This window comes from Schistocerca nitens, chromosome 3, assembly GCF_023898315.1.
Source record: "Schistocerca nitens isolate TAMUIC-IGC-003100 chromosome 3, iqSchNite1.1, whole genome shotgun sequence".
Classification (NCBI taxonomy): Eukaryota; Metazoa; Arthropoda; class Insecta; order Orthoptera; family Acrididae; genus Schistocerca; species Schistocerca nitens.
Genome location: NC_064616.1, coordinates 491156800 through 491179418, shown reverse-complemented (window position 1 = coordinate 491179418; position 22619 = coordinate 491156800).

The following is a 22619-nucleotide window of genomic DNA, read 5'->3' as shown; positions in this document are numbered from 1 at the left end:
TATGGCGCCATGGACTACAATGAGGCGAGGCACATCAAACGCGAACTTTTCCAGAGGGTAATACTCCAAACGGCGACCTTTCTTAGAGTAGAAGAACTGGAACAGGAAGCCCTCAAGAAAGACGACGTTAAAAACAACACGCTATACTCAACAGAAGTATATAAAAATGACGACAGAAATCGGAGACACGGTCAGGCCTATCCAGAACAGCACCATGACACAGACGAAACGCCAGTACATCTGGACACACCGAAACAACATAAACGTAAATTAATTCTTCCCTCACCAGAGGACGGCTTACCGTATGATGAAATAACAACTTCAGAAAAATATCAATGACACATGAAAACGTAAACCATACGTGCAAACTGTGCTTTTCATCTACGATGGGAATACACAAGAAAACAGAACTCAGAAGCAAGAAACAATTATCACTGTGAAACAAACGCAAACAGAAAACTTCAGAAAACAAAAAATGACCACACAAAATATTAATAACAAAAACACGACGACACAAAAAGCTCATTCCGAAAAATCATAACAATCTTCAACTGATGAGAACACATCACCCAAAACGCTAAACTACATGAAGATCCAGTACATCAGGGTAACAAAGCCATGAAGCAAGAAACGAAATAGATTACGATGACATCGAAGCGAAATTGTGCCTAAATCGACTGGAAAAGAAAGGAGTTCATCAACTGCACTAAGACTAGTAACAAGACTGAATCACCCACTGAGCGACACTATGTGCTTCTCCACCACTGAACAAAGACAGAATGATCGTACGAACCGAAAACCTACCAGCAGATAAACGCGAACTCTGTAACCTTTTACGTAAATCATGCGGACGAAGCAATGAATGCCTCAACATTGACAATGTCTACAAGGAAGAAGTAAGGGCGAATGGGCGAGTGTACCTCGATCACACTCAGATCGCGCCGAAGGGCTTTGTTGTTACTAAATTCCCATAGTGAGAGTCTTGCGGCTAAACTGTTGGGTAGCATGCCGGTGGACGCAGCGATTGGCAGGCTGATGATCGAGATATGCACGGACATTCTGTATTGTGTACAAGACCCGAACACAAGAGGGGGAAGATTCCCAGGCCTTCCGAGTCAGTACATACAAGTCACAGGTGCAAACAAAGTCATGGCTGCAATTATTGTAGTAAACACTAACTTTACAGTAACACAAATAACGCGCGTATACAAACATACGGTGACAGCTGAAATAACTTCAGGCAGGGAAACACGTATCATCTCTTAGATCTACGCCCAATACTCATTTCATACAGAGCCTCTTGCTGAAGTAATTAATGAAGTTGCACGATTTGCAAATGGCAGGCGACTACTTATCTTAACAGACACAAGTGCTAGATCAACCCTCTGGCACCCTGACAGAACGGACGCCAGAGGACAAATAATAGTCGACGTTATAAATGAATGTAATCTTTTCGTTTTATGTAAACCAGATCAAGCGCCAACTTACCGCGGGAATAGTGGACTAGGCAGCAACATAGACATTTCTCTGGCAACAGCGCATTATTAATACGGATAGCGAACTGGCCGGTGCTCATAGGACAAACAAAGGACACCATTGTCAACACTATTAGCAAGACTAAGAAAAGACACTCCTGATGAACGATGATATTACTAAAAATCGCCGGCCGGTGTGGCCGAGCGGTTCTAGGCGCTTCAGTCTGGAACCGCGCGACCGCTACGGTCGCAGGTTCGAATCCTGCCTCGGGCATGGATGTGTGTGATGTCCTTAGGTTAGTTAGGTTTAAGTAGTTCTAAGTTTTATGGGACTGATGACCTCAGATGTTAAGTCCAATAGTGCTGAGAGCCATTTCAACCAACTAAAAATCGAAGACAAAATAGGAAAGAGAAATTAGATTTCAACATTACTGCGACGCTAAAATACGGTAAAAAAACGAACTACATAAGACCAGTAAAGATCTCTGGGACACATATGTTAGGACGACCTTACAGAACAACATCTGGGAGGAGCCGTTTAAACAGCAGACTGAACGTACCAAGACCCCATAATTATCAACACTGAGGAAACCAGACGGTACTACCACAAGAGGCTGGAGATGCATAGCACACTATCTCCTCAACAAACCACTTCCTAGCGATAAACACACTCAGGACAATCAATTTCATACCGCAGACTGTTTTATGAAAAATACGAAAACGAAGATACTACCACCCCCTTTGCTCGCGTGGAAGCTGCACTAGCACTACACAAAGTAAAGAACAAAAATGCTCCGTGCCCGGATGGAATCCATCCCGGACCATCAAACAAGGAGCTCCACTTATCGTACTTACTGAATGATACTCTACTAGAAGGGCCGGCCGGAGTGGCCGTGCGGTTCTAGGCGCTACAGTCTGGATCCGAGCGACCGCTGCGGTCGCAGGTTCGACTCCTGTCTCGGGCATGGATGTGTGTGATGTCCTTAGGTTAGTTAGAACTCAGAACTAATTAAGTTCTGAGTTCTAGGCGACTGATGACCTCAGAAGTTAAGTCGCATGGTGCTCAGAGCTATTTGAACCATTTGTTTTCTACTAGAAGGACGATTACCGAATATATGGAAGACGGTAACTGCAGTTATAATCCAGAAAGCAGGTGACAAAGACCCCACGGACCTTAAGACATACAGACCAAAATCCTCATTAACATTCTGGCAAACGTGCAGGAGGGATCGCTGTGCAACAGAATTCAGTCGCACTAGCAGCTCTTCGACCTTAGCCCACATCAGTTTGGCTTTCAACCAGAAAGCTCCTTCGACCGTGCAGTAAACTGTTCCACAGAAATGACACACATAATACGTGACAATTACATAGTAGCAATCCTAATTGACATAGCTGGTGCTTTCGACAACCTTTGGTGGCAGGGGCCGTTTGCAAGACTTAGAGAGATGAGTATTCATCTGGTTCTGTACAATAGCTTTAGAGATTATTGTAAAAACCAGATAGTGGAATGAAGGATTGGTCGCCAAAGGTTATAAAAAAATTAACAGGGGTTGTCTGCAAGGATCCATATGCAGACCGATTTTCTGGGGCATAGCCATAGAACCGCTACTGAATCCACGAGAAGACAACGCATGGAAGAAGAGGTTGTTGCGTATGCTGATGACCTTATGGTCATGGCATCTGCAGTCTGGAACCGCGAGACCGCTACGGTCGCAGGTTCGAATCCTGCCTCGGGCATGGATGTGTGTGATGTCCTTAGGTTAGTTAGGTTTAACTAGTTCTAAGTTCTAGGGGACTAATGACCTGAGAAGTTGAGTCCCATAGTGCTCAGAGCCATTTGAACCATGGCATCTGCAAACTCCAGATCCCAATTAGAGAGTAAAGCCACGCGGCTCTTCTCGTTCATCTGTGAATGGTGCACAAATAACAAATTCACAATAGCAAATAAAAATGGTTCAAATGGCTTATCAAACTGTCAGTTTGCACACTAGATGGAAGAATTTTGTCATGGCTTGCTCTCCCAAGGCTATCAAGTGTTCTAACGGAATGTTGTATATTCCCGGGGCTTTGTTTCGACTTAGATCTTTCAGAGTTTTGTCAAATTCTTCTCGCAGTTCAAAAATGGTTCAAATGGCTCTGAGCACTATGGGACTCAACTGCTGAGGTCATAAGTCCCCTAGAACTTAAAACAACTTAAACCTAACTAACCTAAAGACATCACACACACCATGCCCGAGGCAGGATTCGAACCTGCGACCGTAGCAGTCGCGCGGCTCCGGACTCAGCGCCTAGAACCGCTAGACCACCGCGGCCGGCTTCTTCTCGCAGTGTCATGTCTCCCATCTCATATTCATCTACGCCCACTTCCCTTTCTACAATGTTGCTTTCAAGTTCATCTCCCTTGTATAGACCCTCTATACACTCCTTCCACCTTTCAGCTATCCCTTCTTTGCTTAGGACTGGTTTTCCATCTGATCTCTTGATACTCATACAAGTGCTTCTCTATTTTTCAAAGGACTCTTTAATTTTGCTGTAGGCTGTTTGTATCTTTCCCGTAGTGAAACATGCTTCTAAATCCTTACAGTTAGCAACTCAGAATTAGGATTCACGGTAATCCGATTGTGGATGGCCCTTTCTGTTCACATACACCCCGTGATTATCATCGGTTAACCTACGTACCAAGTGACTACTTTATTCACATCTTCAAGTTGGATGGAGTACGATGATCCTGAGGAAACACGGAACGAAATTTCTTTCTTTCGTTACCACTGGTGGGCATGTTAGGTATACCGTCACACTATGTTAGCTCACGTGAGATGATACGTTCCGCTAAGGAGCAGCATACTTGGCTATAGAGAAAGAGTCAGAACTGGCGTCTTAGGCGTTTTGGACTGTGCACCCTGGGTTTCCCCAGCTGAATTCTGCAGGAGGTTGTTCGTGGTATTCACTTTGACATTATGGCCTCAATATCAGAGGTTTGTCGAAGGTACCCTCGAGATATTTCGGGCAGAAGTTGTTTCGTAGGCCCCAATCACATCAAGGCCTGTTCAGCGTCGTGTTTTATTCGGAAATAACGTAGGTGAAATTTTCACTGTATGGTCTTTGATGGGTCACACGATCTTTCAAAACAGTTCGTACAATCATTAACGGGAGAGTGGGCGAGGTAAGAGAATTTGGCGGAGAGGACGAAAATGGCAGCGGGTGCTTGTTTGGTTACGGAGCGGCCGGCGGTGGCGGTGGTGGTCACGGGCGTCTGCGGTGGCCGGCACCGGGCATGCGGCGCCCCCAATTGAAGGCTGAGAACAGCGGTATTAAGTGCGCTGTGGTTAGTTGGCGCGCCATCGCCGTGGCGCCAGCCGCTCTGCGGTCGTCCAGCGTGCGCCTCTTTTTCTTCGCAACGTGCGAGATCGTAACAGGTGAAGCGCTTTCTCTTGGACTTGACGATACTCGGAAAGGTCTCGACCACATGTTACCACTGTACAATTGGTCCCCAGAGGGAAGGTCAATATTATTGGTGCTTACAGAAACGAAAGAAACTTAGACTTGTCATCCCGTCGACGACGAGGTTATGAGGGACCGAGCACCAACTCGGAGTGGAGTAAGGACGGGGAAGAAAATCTAGCGATCCTTTTTCGAGGGAACCATCCTGGCATTTTTCTTAAGCCATTAAGGGAAACAGCGGAGAGTTTAAATCTGGATGGTCGTTTGTGGATTTGAACCATCGTTCTGACGAATGCGAGTCCAGTGTAATAACTAGTGTGTCACCTCGCTCGGTCTGAGAGGTACAAAAATGGTCGGCTGAAGCAGAGAAGGTCGGGTAGACGTACATTGCGCATCCAAACCTTTTCCGACATACAACATTCTTGTGCACTGGTATATTCCCTACAAGCACCTCGTTTCTATCTTTCCGCCTGTCCTTCAGTAGTGTGTACTCTGAAAGCATCTAGAAATACAGATTGTAAACGGTAACTGTTTACAACGTACCATAGTGGTGTAGAGGAAGTCGAAACGAACAATTTAAAGCAAGGTACTTGTGGTCTATCAAATCAGGAAACAATTTCAAATCGACCTACGAAAGCCTCCTAAGCTAAAGCGCATACGAGCCGCGTGACATTTTGGAATGTCCTCTCGTCCTCTTACTCTTACGCAGCTTAGTCACGCACTTACAAATTGTGAAACAGACGCTTGTGTTAATTTCACCTCACAGTTTTGTGACTTTCAACAGCGTAGAGTGAACTACTAAATCGTTTTGTTTCTGTGGCCTCCCTACTACGACTTTAATGTGCTTGTAACTCTTAAGTTTAGACCGTATTGGAAATGCAATTAGCTTCTGCATAACCTGTTCAAAAGTGTTTTAATTCATTACTCCTCCTTTTTCCTGGCCTTTATCCCGCATTTTCACTGAGTCGGCACGTTAATCTGACATTGACAATGTTAGTGGTGGGGAATGGCTGCATCCTCCCCAAATGGTTCAAAAGGCTCTGAGCACTATGGGACTTTCAATATCTGAGGTCATCAGTCCCGCTATGCTCGCAGGTTCGGATCCTGCCTCGGGCATGAATGTGTGTGGTGTCTTTCGTTTAGTTAGGTTTAAGTAGTTCTAAGTCCAAGGGACTGATGACCTCAGATGTTAAGTCCCATAGTGCTCAGAGCCATTTGAACCATCATCAGTCAGAACTACTTAAACCTAACGAACCTAAGGACATCACACACATCGATGCCCGAGGCAGGATTCGAACCTGTGACCGTAGCAGCAACGCGGTTCCGGAATGAGACGCCTAGAACAGCTCAGCCACAGCGGCCGGCCACCCCCCCCCCCCACCCCCACCCCCTCGGTCGTTATTTATGTATACCATCTGTCTGAGTCTAGTGTCTATCGCACGTGAAAGTGTTTTCGAATGGAGTAAATGAGACGGAACGTGGGTGCCATCCCGGTATTCACCTAGTCAGATGTGGGAAACCGCTCAAAAATTACATCCAGGCTGCCTGGCACTGAGACCCTCGTCGTTAATTCGTCGGGTGGATTCGATATGGGTCGAATCGAATTCTAGACTACTGAAATCTTTACCAACTAGGTATGACAGCAGATACAGAAAGAATTCAGAGACATGTTGCTGGAATGGTAACAGGTCGGTGTAGCCCATACGAAAGTGTAACTGAAGTGCTGGGGGAATCTAAATGGGAATCCCTGGCGGAAAGATGTCGTTCTCGCGAAAATATGTTGCGTGAATTTAGGGATTCTGTATTCAAAGAAGACTGTGCGATCCTTTGGTGCCGCTCTATATATTTCGCAAGCTACTGGACAGTGCTTGGCAGAGGGTACTAAGTATCAATATTTCGATTTTCTACCCTACTCCATCAGCTTATTGAGCGAAGGAAAAGAGACGGCCTCTGTACGCACCCTAACCTCACAGATGTTTTTCTCATTGTACGCAAACATAAAACATACTCTCAAATTCTACAACAGACTGACGTCAGCGAAATGGGCCTGTAATTGTATGCATCTGTTCAACTACCTCTCTTGTGAACGGTAACGATTTGCGCATTTTTCCGATCACTAATTTTTCAATTCTTCAGCCACCTGCGGTAGACTGCTGCTAGCAGAGAAATAAGTTCGACCTCATAGTCTATGTATAGGTATGTATAGGTATCCCCTCACAGACCAGTCACATTTCCATTGCTATGCGGTTTTAGTCGTTTTTCTTGTCCCATGGGCACTAATTTCGAGATATCATTTTGGCGATCGTATGACGATTGAAAGGATAAACCGCAGTAAGGCTTTCCTCAGTGAAACAATCTTAGAGAAATTATACTATCTGATCAAAAGAATCTGGACACCCCTGTGTAATGTGGAGCTGACTAGTAGACGTTGCGATAGGCGGATCCACAGGTATAAAAGGAGGCGGGGACTGTTGTGTGGTCAGTAGAGTAGCGGTATCAGCAGGATGCGTCAGTCAGATCTCAGTGACTTCGAACGTGGACTAGGCACTGGATGACACCTGAGTAGCAATCCATCAGGGGCATTAAAACCCTTTCAGAGTTGTCCAAGTCGATTGTTGTTCATGTAATTCTGAAATGAAAACGCAAAGGAACAACCACAGTTAAACCAAGAATAGGCAGACCTCATGTACTAAGGGACAGGGCGCTTCAGTCCGGAACTGTGCGACTGCTACGGTCGCAGGTTCGAATCCTGCCTCGGCCATGGATGTGTGTGATGCCCTTGGGTTAGTTAGGTTTAAGTAGTTCTAAGTTCTAGGAGACTGATGACCTCATATGTAAAGGCCCATAGTGCTCAGAGCCATTTTTAAGGGACAGGGACCGTCGAGCGTTGCAGAGGGTGGCTGTGTGCAAGGAGTTAAAAAAATGGTGTACAACTGTAACGTATCATTTCCATTTGTTTGCCTTTGTAGGCGCCCCAGACACTATGCGGTTCAGAAAGGGGGGGGGGGGGGGGAGCGGGTTTTTCTTCAGACTGGAGCTTGTGCACTCTACATAAATGTGTTAAACGGTTTGGTCAGAGCCTACAAGGCGGGGTTGGCGAGAAATTTCCTCGTGACTGCGGCTGCAGTAACGGTTCTTAATGTCCCGGCAGGTGGCAGAATATGACATAAGTGTTGTAAGCAGGAGCAGGACAATGGTCAACGGCAGTGCTTACGTTTTTTCTTTAGCTGAAGGGACTCTGTTTTAAATATTTTCGTGAAGAATTGGAAGCTCACTGAATCGCGGAAATTATCCGGTGGCCCGCGTGGTATTAAGTCGTGTGCCTTCTGGGGTGAAGGTGTTCTGCTTCGTTATGTACGAGTGACATTCAATGAGTAGTGCAACATACTTTTTTTGTGAAAGCGGGTTGATGTTATTCAGAATTTCAATGCACCATATTATTCCCCACTGTTTTGACTACAGATCCTGTTTTTCAACATAACCGCTGTTCAATGTGGCGGCCTTACGTCACCTTACTGTGAGGGCCCGTATGCCCGCATGGTACCACTCTACTGGTCAACGTCGGAGTCAATGAATTGATACCTCCCCATCGTCCATGTACTACTTACCGCCGCCTGCAACTTGCATTTAGACAAACAGTTGGAATTCGGAAGGTGCGAGGTCCGGGCTGAAGTTTGGTGACCTCCTATCGGGTGCAAAGACTTGTGTGGTGTCTTGCGCTGTCATGGGGAAGGAGAAGTTCGTTTGAATTTTTGTGGCGACGACCACGCTAAAGTCGTTTCTTCAGTTTCCTGAGGGTTGCAAAATACAATTTAGAGTTTATAGCTGCACCATGGTGGAGGACATCAAACGGTGTAGCCCCTTTAGAGTCCGAGCAGACGTCGCCATGACTATACAGTCTGAGGACGCCGCTTTGAAATTTTTCTTCGGAGGATAGGTGAGTGGCACCATTCCATGAATTGCCGGCTAGAACGCGGGAAATTGGATAGGTTCGCGCGCTCAACGACTCATCCTCCTTTTGTCCAACGCCAGGTCTGCTCTGGTTTTCGGTCAAAAGAAACTCAACGACAGCTCTCCGTTTGGAACGCACCTACATTACAGACGCCATTTTGAAGGCTACGTATAGCGCCGTCGTCTATTGGAAGTTCATGAAACTATAGAGGCTGAAGCAGGAATGTTCCACGATTTCCCACAACAATCAGTTAACTGACTAAGTACAATAAGGATGACTGGGAGATCAGAAGTTTTTTTCGTGCGTGGGCCTCGATCTCTCTTGAGGCACAGCTTCAGCTTTTGGCTCAGAGCACTATGGGACTTAACATCTATGGTCATCAGTCCCCTAGAACTTATAACTACTTAAACCTAACTAACCTAAGGACATCACACAACACCCAGTCATCACGAGGCAGAGAAAATCCCTGACCCCGCCGGGAATCGAACCCGGGAACCCGGGCGTGGGACTTCTGCTTTTCTCGGCGAGTGCTACGTACAAATGAGCGTTGACATCCTTTGGTAAAAAGACACCTTTCGTGGAGTGAATAGCTAGCTGGCCGGTACTGCTTTAGTGAACGAGAGGACATGGCTACGGTTATTCCTTGTTAATAATCTCACTGTTTTCTGTGTAAATGTGAAAGTGATGTTCTTTGAGTGACTTCTTATCTGTCGACACTGACCTGTGTTCCCGTTTGGTTGTTAGGGTAATCATCAACGGCTACTGCTAATAACCACTTAAAGATGATTTACTGAACTGTTAGCGGTGAATCTTTCCAATTCAGTGGTCGAATCTAGGTGACATGCCTGACAGTAGCTAGGTAGCTATCGGGCTTTTTCACTTTGGATTTGTGAATTTTAGCCTTATCTCACTGGTAAAAGCGAGGCTGGCGACCCTTTTTAATCTGATGATATAGTGAGGCACAATAGACAATTAACCCGGTACGCCAAAAACGTTTCCGACTAATCAGCGGACCAATACATTTCATCGTTGGGTTCGCGCGCCGTATATCGTCAAGAGTACGTGGATTCTTGCCACGGCCGCGTGTGTGACAGCGCGCGACGCCGCGGAAGCTTCGAAGATGGACGAATGGAACGTTTCACTGTAGTCGAGCAGCTTCTTGTAAGGCACACATTTCCCTCCTAAGCGACGCTTGAGGTGATGTAAGGAGCGACGCCAGTGGAGAGTGGATGACTGCAAACAAGTCATTTGGAGTGATGAATCACGTTATGCACTGTAGTGATCCGATGGAACGACTTGGCTTTGATGAATTCCTGGAGTGCGTTACTTGTCATCGTGTGTAGTGCCAACAAAAAGTGGTGTTATGGTATGGTGGTGTTTTTGGTGGTTAGGGTGTAGTCCGCTTATTTCGGTTAACAAAGAAAAGGCTCAATTTAGGATATGCACATATGGTAAAGCACTGTGCACTATGTACCACAGAGGAGCAGTTCGAAGACGATGATTGTATCAAATTGACAGTACACCCTGTCATAAAGAAACATTCGTGAGGCAATGGTTTGAGGACATTCACATTGCTTAAATGGGTTCTCCAGGACAGTTCCGACCTGAAGCCTGTGGAACACATTTGGGATGAGACAGAAAGTGGAATTCGCTCCAGATCCCAGGGTCCAGCATCACTACTTTGTTTGATTTCGGCTTTTAAGGAAGTACTGGCGGCCATTCATCCAGAAATACTGACACCTCATTGAGTGTCCGCACCAAAGTTCCATCCTTTATAAAGGCGGACTGATGTCCAATAGAGCTGTAAAACTACGGTAGGCTACCGTTAACTATCACAAGTAAGCGCAAACTCTGGTAGTTTTTCTAGTAGCGTTGTTCAGTTAAGATCGTGTCCGTATTACCTCAACATTAGATGTGTTGCATAACTATTGGGCGCTATCTCATTTCGACCGCTTTGCTGGCGTGTGCGGTCAGTGTTTTCCCCCTGAAACAGGAAGCGGAGAAACCATCTAGAAGCTGGGCGAGGATTTGTAAAGGGCCCAGTAACCTACAGAGCATTTTTGTTTCGCGTGGCTATCCTCCCTTCCGTTCCATAAAAACTGGACAGTATTTAGAGCATAACTGAAACTGTCAGAGTTTTATTCGAAAATTGACGATTTGTGACCTTAAACAGAGGGGTGTTGCAATAAAAATAATAAAAAAATACGATTTATCATACAGAACTAGAAAACGCAATTTCGTAAAAAGTGTAATATTGCCGGCCGCGGTGGCTGAGCGGTTCTAGGCGCTTCAGTGCGGAACCGCGTGACTGCTACTGTCGCAGGTGCGAATCCTGCCTCGGGCATGGATGTGTATGATGTCCTTAGGTTAGTTAGGTTTAAGTAGTTCTATGTTCGAGGGGACTGACGACCTCAGATGTTAAGTCCCATAGTGATCAGAGCCATTTGTACCATTTTGTAATATTAAAAATCCGCAAAACAAAAACATATGAAACATCGCTTTAATACTTTGTCGAGCTTATGTGAAACTTGTTTATGGTATTCATAAACAGCTTTTGCCCTTATCAATAATAACAGAAAACGCTTACCATTCATTAACCATGACGAAGAATGTTGTACTGAGTACAAAATAAGAACAATAGTTACATAGATATTTTTATGATTATGCATGTAAACTTTACTTGCATCAAAAGTAATTGCTTTGGTTACATAAAACGCAGAAGTTATGCAATCAACTAGTTTTTATTACTTATAAAATGTAATATACCTCTTTCAAGGATATAAAATACACAATGGACTAACATTGAACGATGTGCGATTCTAATTATGTGCAGCACAAACAAACAAAAAATAAAGAGAAGTCAATGGCCCCCAGTCTCTCTCTCAAACACATTCAAAAAAATGTGTTCAAATGGCTCTGAGCACTATGGGACTTAACAGCTATGGTCATCAGTCCCCTAGAACTTAGAACTACTTAAACCTAACTAACCTAAGGACATCACACAACACCCAGCCATCACGAGGCAGAGAAAATCCCTGACCCCGCCGGGAATCGAACCCGGGAACCCGGGCGTGGGAAGCGGGAACGCTACCGCACGACCACGAGATGCGGGCTCTCAAACACATTCATTTATGTTTCTTTCCCTACCAATGCTACCAATACCACCGGTAATTCTACCATTTACTGTGTCATTTTTTACTGTACCAAAACTACCGAAACGTAGTTTTGGTAGAGCGCAACTTTAATGCCCATTAATAGTTTCCAGATAGTTTTGATCAGATATTGTAAGTTCGGCTTGACAGTACACAGACTGTCAGTGACAGTGACATCGGATCCACGGATATGGAGCAGCGCAGGAGTTACATCTGTGAACACACGTATGCTGTTACGCTGGAGCGGAAGCGCTCCCTCGAGTCGGTATCAGGCTGCGACGCGCCGGCAGCGTCACACGGTCGCACCACAGTGCCAGATAGCCGCGTTCACACGGGGCACCGCCACACGCAACAGCCGCCTCGCTGCTGACCGTGAACGACTCTTCGAACCTCGAGTTAGCTGACGCCACACTCTTACCCGCCACGCAGTCTCAGTGACCAAACGCTACAGCGGACGTAGCTTGTGGAACGAAGATGATATCGAATGTGTATTCGTTGACGGACATATCTTTCTGCTGACTCTGTGACATAATTGTACTGCATTCTCTAATCTTTTTTGTAAGAACTCGAACTATATCTAACTGATTACTTGAGATGGAAGATCCGTTATCATAATCCAAATTTTCGTGTAGTAAAAGTTGATTCTGATGTAACATAAGAGACTATTTTGGCTACTACATGAAACTGCTTGAAATTATCCGTCTCGTCCCACAGTAAACTTTTTACTTATTTTTATTTTATCATCTTACTTTGTTTGACTGAAGTTTTCGTATTTCTCTCATAGAAATTATCCCTAGCAATACTGACATCTATTCGAAATGAGAACCACTTCTTATTAGAAGCGACGTAATACGCTGTATGGAGGATAGATTCTATGCCGGCCGCGGTGGTCTCGCGGTTCTAGGCGCGCAGTCCGGAACCGCGAGACTGCTACGGTCGAAGGTTCGAATCCTGCCTCGGGCATGGATGTGTGTGATGTCCTTAGGTTAGTTAGGTTTAACTAGTTCTAAGTTCTAGGGGACTGATGACCTAAGATGTTAAGTCCCATAGTGCTCAGAGCCATTTGAACCATTTTTGATAGATTCTATGGAGCAATCCCGCAATGGCCGGAATGAGAGCACTGCTTAACTTACTTCTCGACGCTTGCTTTGAAAAGCAGCATGAAACAACTGAAATAACATTCGAATTATAAGGTCTGAATACCTCGATACAAGTAAACGGTTAGATAAAAAAATGTTTTAATTCGTATTTATTGACCAAACATCGTTAAAAATTCTTCGATAACTTACGAGATGTTTTTAGCCCTTCTATCTTCACGTTAATCCGTTCAACAAATACACACATCAACAAAAGTGTTGCATACTACGATACGTCGTGCATATTTGTTGCTATTGTGACTGTTCCTGTACCGACTGAGTCACTACAGCCGTTGGTTGTAAACATACAAACAGTTACCATGAGCGCTACCTATGCGTAAAACGCGGCACCCGATTGGAACGTAACATTTCAGTTGAAACTGAAGTACCAGATGAGATGCCTTAGACGTATCCGCGGAACAACAGTGACCGTCCATCACGCCACGAAGGACACTTCCGACCAATGATCGGGTCCGTATCACCACGTTACGCAAGGAAGGATTGACAACCAGGGACGTTCCTCGACGAGAACACTGGAGTCAAAGTGATGTTGTGCAAAGATGTAGTCGGTTCCATTTGACAGGTAGTGTTGAGGATTTACGCCGAACAAACCGTTCACGTTCGACAGGTGCTCAGGATTATCGATATCTAAGACTTTCGAGGCTAAGGAATAGTGGACTGATCGCTCCAGAACTGCATTCAGGGTTCGAAGACACTGCATGACGTTATGTATCGCATCAGACTGTTGGGAAACTACTGCATGATGCGAATCTCCATTCCTGAGGACCATGGCAAGCACCACATCGCACACTACAACACCATGGTCTCCGTCACAGAAGGGTAAGAAATCATGCAGAACGGACGGCACAAGATTGGCGTAGGGTATTTTTTAATCAGCATGGTTTCAGAAAACATCGTTCTTGTGCAACGCAGCTAGCTCTTTATTCGCACGAAGTAATGGCCGCTATCGACAGGGGATCTCAAGTTGATTCCGTATTTCTAGATTTCCGGAAAGCTTTTGACACCGTTCCTCACAAGCGACTTCTAATCAAGCTGCGGGCCTATGGGGTATCGTCTCAGTTGTGCGACTGGATTCGTGATTTCCTGTCAGGAAGGTCGCAGTTCGTAGTAATAGACGGCAAATCATCGAGTAAAACTGACGTGATATCAGGTGTTCCCCAGGGAAGCGTCCTGGGACCTCTGCTGTTCCTGATCTATATAAATGACCTGGGCGACAATCTGAGCAGTTCTCTTAGGTTGTTCGCAGATGATGCTGTAATTTACCGTCTTGTAAGGTCATCCGAAGACCAGTATCAGTTGCAAAGCGATTTAGAAAAGATTGCTGTATGGTGTGGCAGGTGGCAGTTGACGCTAAATAACGAAAAGTGTGAGGTGATCCACATGAGTTCCAAAAGAAATCCATTGGAATTCGATTACTCGATAAATAGTACAATTCTCAAGGCTGTCAATTCAACTAAGTACCTGGGTGTTAAAATTACGAACAACTTCAGTTGGAAAGACCACATAGATAATATTGTGGGGAAGGCAAGCCAAAGGTTGCGTTTCATTGGCAGGACACTTAGAAGATGCAACAAGTCCACTAAAGAGACAGCTTACACTACACTCGTTCGTCCTGTGTTAGAATATTGCTGCGCGGTGTGGGATCCTTACCAGGTGGGATTGACGGAGGACATCGAAAGGATGCAAAAAAGGGCAGCTCGTTTTGTCTTATCACGTAGTAGGGGAGAGAGTGTGGCAGATATGATACGCGAATTAGGATGGAAGTCATTACAGCAAAGACGTTTTTCGTCGCGGTGAGATCTATTTACGAAATTTCAGTTACCAACTTTCTCTTCCGAATGCGAAAATATTTTGTTGAGCCCAACCTTCATAGGTAGGAATGATCATCAAAATAAAATAAGAGAAATCAGAGCTCGAACAGAAAGGTTTAGGTGTTAGTTTTTCCCGCGCGCTGTTCGGGAGTGGAATGGTAGAGAGATAGTATGATTGTGGTTCGATGAACCCTCTGCCAAGCAATTAAATGTGAATTGCAGAGTTGTCATGTAGATGTAGATGCAGATGAACTCTGATCTGTTTGCAGCCTTGCAATATCGAACGCCACCAACACTGTTCCACATGTATGACAAGGTGTTGTTAGAGTGATGTCTGGAATGGCATTACAAGTTGCCACCGTCCACCTCTCACGGTTGTTGAGGGAAATCTCACTGCTCTACGGTACAGGTATAAGATTCTGCAACCAATAGTGGGATCGTATAGTTATCATTTTGGCGACAGTTTCATCTTGATGGATGATTAATCCCGTGCTCCTCAGGCTGTTCACCTGAACACGTTCCTCGCTAGGATCACTGGAATGACATGGTCTGCCTGTTCTATGGACATGAACTCAATCGAACAAGTGCGGCATCGATTGAAATGAACAGCTTTTCGGCGTCGACGACGACCACTTCTTTGCGCGACTTACGCAGACTCGCCATTGAAGAGCGGAACAATTTGGACCAGGGCTGGCTTCATGACTTCATTAAAGCCTACACACGAGCAAGGAGACGTTCCACCATGTATTTTCGTTGTTCAGGAGTGCTGTAAAAAACCCTTGGAAACAGGTGATTTTGCCGTTACACAGATGTTTGTGTTTTTGATTTGGTGATATTGCAGATGAATATATATATATATACGCATGCCTCAGAGCTAAGTTTTGTTTTCTGTACCATGAATTTCGAAATAATGGGGTGATGCAAAAGTTTTCTTGATGTGTGTATATTATAAACATATTTTTCATGTAAACACGACCGGCACTTAATGAGGGTCTCGAATTCACTCATTTATACCAACAATTGAGGTTAAGTGTCACAGGAAAATGCACAAGACACATCGTCATTCTGATGCAGGCTTTGGTTGATGCTATAATAATGACGTCAAGTGACACAATAACGAATAAAGTGGCCTCAGGTGTAGGTGACCTGTTGTGAGTTGTTCACTTCTGAAGAACTGTCAGTGAGGCAGGCCAGTTACTAGCAGAGTGAAGGGAGAAATTGTTTCAGATGACTCGATTAAAAAGAAAGTAATATGCTAACATCATTGACGACAGAACATTGAAGTGGAGCAAAATGGTTTTGTTTTGCGCTGTGTGATAACAAACATTACTGGAAATCGTTGTTTTTCAATTTTTTTCGACCACTTCATTTCAGACATATGAAGCAATTCGTACCAGGGACGAACTCATCAACCGAGATTGAGGCTACAAACTCAGCAGGGCATGGGAATCAGCATTGAGTCTAATTTAAAAGACGCTCAGCAAAGGAAACGAACGGGTGACTAGGGCGGACGAGGCAATTACACCGACGCCACCACAGACGCCAACGCCAGCGTTTCAGCGACCGCTGAGGCGCGGGCGCGGACCGCAGAGTGAACGCCTCGCAGGGGAGGGGATTTAAGACGGCCGCCCGCTCTCAGGACCTCAGTTCGTCAGCGCACCTGACGATGGCGACATGTCTGATCGCCGAAATATTGTGCCCGTTGGATCTACGGACCAGCGGTACATCCGTGGACTATTCGAGTAACTTTACAATAATCTGAAATTTTGCAAAATAGCCCAACACCATTAATTAATTTTGGACAATGAGAACTTCTGTTACAACATAAATTAAAGAATCTGTCATGCCAAATCCATCCATGTGGAATAAAGATGGTTCCTGAAATACCGTTTTTGGAAAGTCAGTCGTACACAATGAGCTGCCGGATTATTGTCAACATACCTAATTAAAATATTTAAACGTTCATAGTTATTCTAATTAGTTGTTTTACTAATTTTTGTTTTATGCTTTAAATTGTTATTTTACATTTTAAATTCATGTATTTGTGGTTTTTTTAGTTTACAATTTCACATACGTGCACTTTGTTAACTGACAGTAATAAGCAACTTTATTATGATTATGTGTAAATAAATGCTTAAAGCATAAATTTTTTACACTACGCAATTAACATGAATGGAAGCTCTAAGCGTAACATACACGATGCACAACAAAATATGAAACAAAATTCAGCAGGATTCTCAAATTGTGCTGGGCGATCCTCTGAAGATCCTGATTTGTACCAGACATTTTTCAATATATTGGGAAACTTCAGAGAAAAGAATTTATTATGTACTAGTGACGAGGTTGATTATACCGTTTCTCAAGTGGAAATAGACATTATAATCATTCAACAGAACTGGATCTAAAAATCTTCACACAAAGTTTTTCCAACATCGAATGCTGTATATGACCAACGGCTGCACCTGCCCCATCAAGCTATTTGCGATCACCAAATGAACAAATTCCTTGTCCTCAGGTACGACGCTCAAAGCCATACTTTCTCACTGACCACCACAAGAATCTAACAATAATAGATATTTTTCCCGCACTGGAAAAGAAAACTGCTTTGAAACATATTTTGACGTGCTCAGACGTTAGTTCACCAGATTTCGAGGTCGTCACAGAAACATTTGGGGCTTCAAAAAGAGATTCTCGAATTCTCGGTACAAACTCAGCATCTAAAACTGTGAAAATGGGGGGGGGGGGGGGGGGTACAAATCAGTATGTTTAGAGGACTGCCTGCCACAATTTGAGAATCCTACTCAAGTTTGGTTTATATTGCGATGTACGCCGTGTGCATTATGTGAAGAAATTTCATTCATTTTATGAGCATGGTGTAAAAAAAGTTGTGTGTTAAGCATTTATTTACAGATTATCATTATCCTAACACTTTTGTATCAAAATAATGAGATACTTATTATTTTCAATAAACGAAATGCGTGTATGTGAAATGAAAACAAAAAAACATGAATGTAAAACGTAAAATAACAATTTAAAACATAAAACAGAAGTAAGTAAAACAAATAATTAGAATAGTAATGGACGTTTAGATATTTTAACTAGCTATGTTGACAATACTCCGACAGCACATTGCGTACAACACATTTTTCGAAAAATGGCACTTCTCGAATTACTTTATTACACATGGATGCATGTGGCGTGATACCTTCTTTAATTTATATTGCAAACAAATGTTTTAATCTTGCAAAGTTAATTAATGGTGGTGGAGCATTTTGCAAAATTTTTAATTATTACAAAAGTTGATTATATAGTTCTAAAGAACATTAATCATATTTTAACTTTTATATAAGACTCATTTTTTTGTGTTTCGAAGATGTTCTCTCTAAGCGTAATATGCCAAACATTGTATCTTGAAACTTACGAATTACCTTTCGGGCTGCGTTTTACCCTTTATAAAGGATGACGAGGCAAAAGTAAAAAAGATGTATTGCATTGTTTTGACTTTTCTACACACTCGCCAAGTGTCATGAAGATCGATTATTTACGCTTGGGAATATTTCTTGTAAGTTAGCTTTACTTGTTCTCCAATACCTCATCTGTTCACATTTTTTCTTTCCTTTATTGTTGTTCATTTGCTTCTTTCTTAGAAGTATTTTGTCTTGGAAATCTTCGACTTCTTAATATTTTTCTATGTGTAAATTTCCTTGTCAGTCTGCTAAGACCTATTCTGCGGACGTGCCCGTAAAACGCTGGTATTCGTTTTCTTATGTAGAATGTAATTTCTCTATGATGGCGTTGTCGTTGTTAGCTCTTAATTGAGATATATCTGATGTTATAGTTCTGTATATCCTCCCCACAATCTTTCTCTCCGTTTCCTTAATTTCTTCATTTAATTTTAATGAACCTAAAATTGTGTTTCTTGTGGATATGCACATTCTGGCCGCATTATTGTCTCGTAATGATGGAATTTGCCTTTATAGTGAAAGATTTTTTGTTACTAACCTCTTTTGTTTGAACATATTTAAGCGAAGCTTAAGTCTAGTATAAAAAAAGGGTGAAAGAAGCCAAATGCAAAGCAAGATGTGTTAAATGAATTCGAAAGTAAAATTTTGCCGACTAATCTGAAAACGATGCTATGAAGTTTTGGTCTTGCGTAGTCAGTAAGCGGATCGAAATTTTTTCTCAGTTGCTTAGTAACCATACTGGCACCACAACACAAAATGAGAGGGATAAATCCGAAATACTGAATCCGGGCTTCCGACATAGCTGTACTGCGGAAAATCATTTTTGTCGTCACATGAACGCCGAAATGGCAGATATTGAGACAAACGATCGCAGAATAGAAAATCAACTAAGATCGATCGGCAGTGGAAACGCAACTCGAGTTCCGCCGTAGCTGATAGCAGTGAGCCCCTTTCAATTTACATATAGCGTTTCACAGCTGAGGAATCCGCGTGGTGTCTGCTCTTTCAAAGGAACAGACACCACGCATTCAAATCTATGCGAAAGGTGGCATTCTACAGAGATTATACGAGGGACCTTGCTCCTTTTCTAATAGCAGTTTATTCTAGGTCGATTAGCGGCGAACGGTAGCCAGCAAATGGGAAAAAGAGCCGGTCAGTCTGTTTTCAAGGCCACCAGGGAAATGCACGTTATTGTATCGGTGAGGTCACTTTTTTGTAGAATTATGGAACATATTTTATGCTCAAGATTATGATGTTTACGGATGAATAAAATAAGGCTCTACAAAAAAAAAATAACCAACATGGATTTTGTGAACAGAGTTCTTGTGTGACTCACTGCTGACTCGCGCTGGTCGTCTATGAGATCCAGGGCGTCGTAGACAATGGAGCCCAGGTTGATGCCGAATTACTTGACTCTACGAAAGCGTTCGATACAGTTACGCATTGCCGTTTACTGAACAAAATGCGAGATTTCCGACTATCTGACCAGATTTGCTACAGGATTCAGGACATCCTAGCAAATAGAATATTCTCTTAACATGTTGTTCCTATCGGAACGATATTGAGAAATATAAAGTTGATTGCCGGCCGAAGTGGCCGCGCGGTTCTGGCACTGCAGTCTGGAACCGCGAGACCGCTACGGTCGCAGGTTCGAATCCTGCCTCGGGCATGGATGTGTGTGATGTCCTTAGGTTAGTTAGGTTTAACTAGTTCTAAGTTCTAGGGGACTAATGACCTCAGCAGTTGAGTCCCATAGTGCTCAGAGCCATTTGAACCATTTTTATAAAGTTGATTTCGGGAGTTACCCAAGAGAGTGTTATAAGGCCGTTACTATTTACAGAATATTTTTAAATAGGATAACGTCGGAATCTCCATGAGGCCGTCTGCAGCCAATGATATTGTCTAAAGGAAGGTTTTATTGCCAGATGACTGTTGAAAAATGCAGGAAAACATGCATGGGATCGATGTTTAGTGCAAGGACTGGCAGTTGACTCTGGACGAAAATAAATGAAACGTATTGCGCATTAATGAGAAGTGTGAAATAATACACGTAAGTACTAAACAGAATCCAATAAATCACGTAAATTTAAAGGCTGTGAAATCAACTACATACTGAGGGGGTAGAATTACGAGTAACTTAAATCGGAACGATCGCGTAGATAATGTTGTGGAAAAAGCGAACCAAAGACTATGATTTATTGTCGGAGCACGTAGAAAATGCTACAGTTCTACTAAAGAGACTGCCTACACTACGTTGTCCGTCTTCTTCTGGAGTATTGTTGCGCGGTGTAGGATCCGCATCGGATGGGATTGGCGGAGCGTATCGCAAAAGTTCAAAGAAGGGCAGATCGGTTTGTATTATGGCAAAATAGGGGGCGAGAGTGCCACGGATATGACACGCGAATTGAGGTATCAGTCATTAAAACAAAGACTTTTTCGTTGTGGCAGCATCTTCTCACGAAACTTCAGTCGCAAAATTTCACCTCCCAATGAGAAGGAATTTTGTTGACGCCCACCTACATAGAGAGAAATTACCACTGTAATAAAATTAGAGAAAACAACGCTCGCATGGAAAGATTTAAGTAATGGTTTCTCCCGCCCGCTTTTTGATAGTGAAACGGTAGAGAAACAGTTTCAAGCTGGATCGTTGAACCCTCTGCCAGGCGATTAATAACTGTGAATAACAGAGTTGTCATGTAGACGTAGATACAGAATACAATAACAGACCCGTCACTGATCGATTACGCCAGTGGAGATTACCAGTGGAAACGGCAACAACAGTAAAACACCTTTGAGTAACAGGACAACTCCATTAAACAGTGTCGGCATTTCTAAAACGAAAATTACTGTGAAATACTTAAAGTCCCTCTCCTCTATCAGCCCGCTGCAAGTAACAACTGCTGGTTAGTTGTTGAACCTGGCAGTCAGCAAGGTTGCAGATACTCGTTTCCATATTGTAAATACAGGTATGACGGGACTTCAGAAAGCTATACATGTCTTGGCCAAAACGTCTCAGCTGCACACATATTCACCGTAAAATTCTGATGATATATCCATCAAATGCAATGTCGCGTCCAGCCTCACAGACGTGAGTGATGCTAATCGGAAATTTGAGATCTTTCAGGATTTGAGCAAGGTGAAAGAACATATAGGAAGAGAATGATTTTCCAATGAGCAGGGCGTTCACGCAGCTGTTCTCGAATGGCTTCGTGACCAAGGAGTGTATTTTTATCGTGGAGGAAATGAATGACTGCTAGAACGTTCCAAGCGTTGTTTACACAGATTTGGCGACTATGTTTAAAACTAGTGTTACTATGAACTGTAGTGCAGCATTCAGTAAAAGTTACTTGGTCTGCCATAATAATGTGTAACTTACTTTTTGAAGTCTCGTCGTATTAAGCTTAAGAGGGCCTCTTCGTGGCTCAGCATGGTATACCTATTTTGCGTCGGTGTCTTATTGATGCCTGTAGTGTCGTATTAGGTTCTAGATTGTTGTCATGCAACGCGATGGAGTGGAGTGAAGCGACAGATTGAAACCCGGTGCTGGAACATAGTCCGAAGATTTTACTTATATTTTTAATAGATAATTGCCATCTTTTTCATGAGATCAAGGTGACAGCAGCCACTTCTGCTCTTCCGTTTTTGATTTAAAACTACATTTAATTGGCTTAAAAATTATGCGCCATATGACGAAACGCTTGCTAATTGAGTTATCCTCTACCCAATTGGGATAAGAGCGATGAAGCTCTTGGTAACACTCTGTAGATAAGAGATTTGTCTAAGGATACTGCAGTGGAGAAGATTTTTTTTAAATTAAAAATCATGTATGATGAGAGCGTAAGAAGAACTGATGAATGGGATGCAAGTATAAGGAAGAATATAGTGGATTGGAACATTCATTTGGGAAGGAAGGACATAGGGACGTGAATATAGTCTACATCTAGAGCTGTACAAAGTGTATCGGAGGGCACATTGTGTCTCAAAATCATTCTCGCCAGTCTAACGCTTCCATTCGTGGAAGAAAGATTGTCTCCGCTTATTGAGTAGGTCGCCATTCCTTCCATCAGTGCAAATGCCCCCAAGCTTCGTAACTTTTACGAGTTATTCAAGCAGTACACATCTTTTTTCCATTTGTGTGGGCATACTGTGTTGCTTTGCAGCTATTAA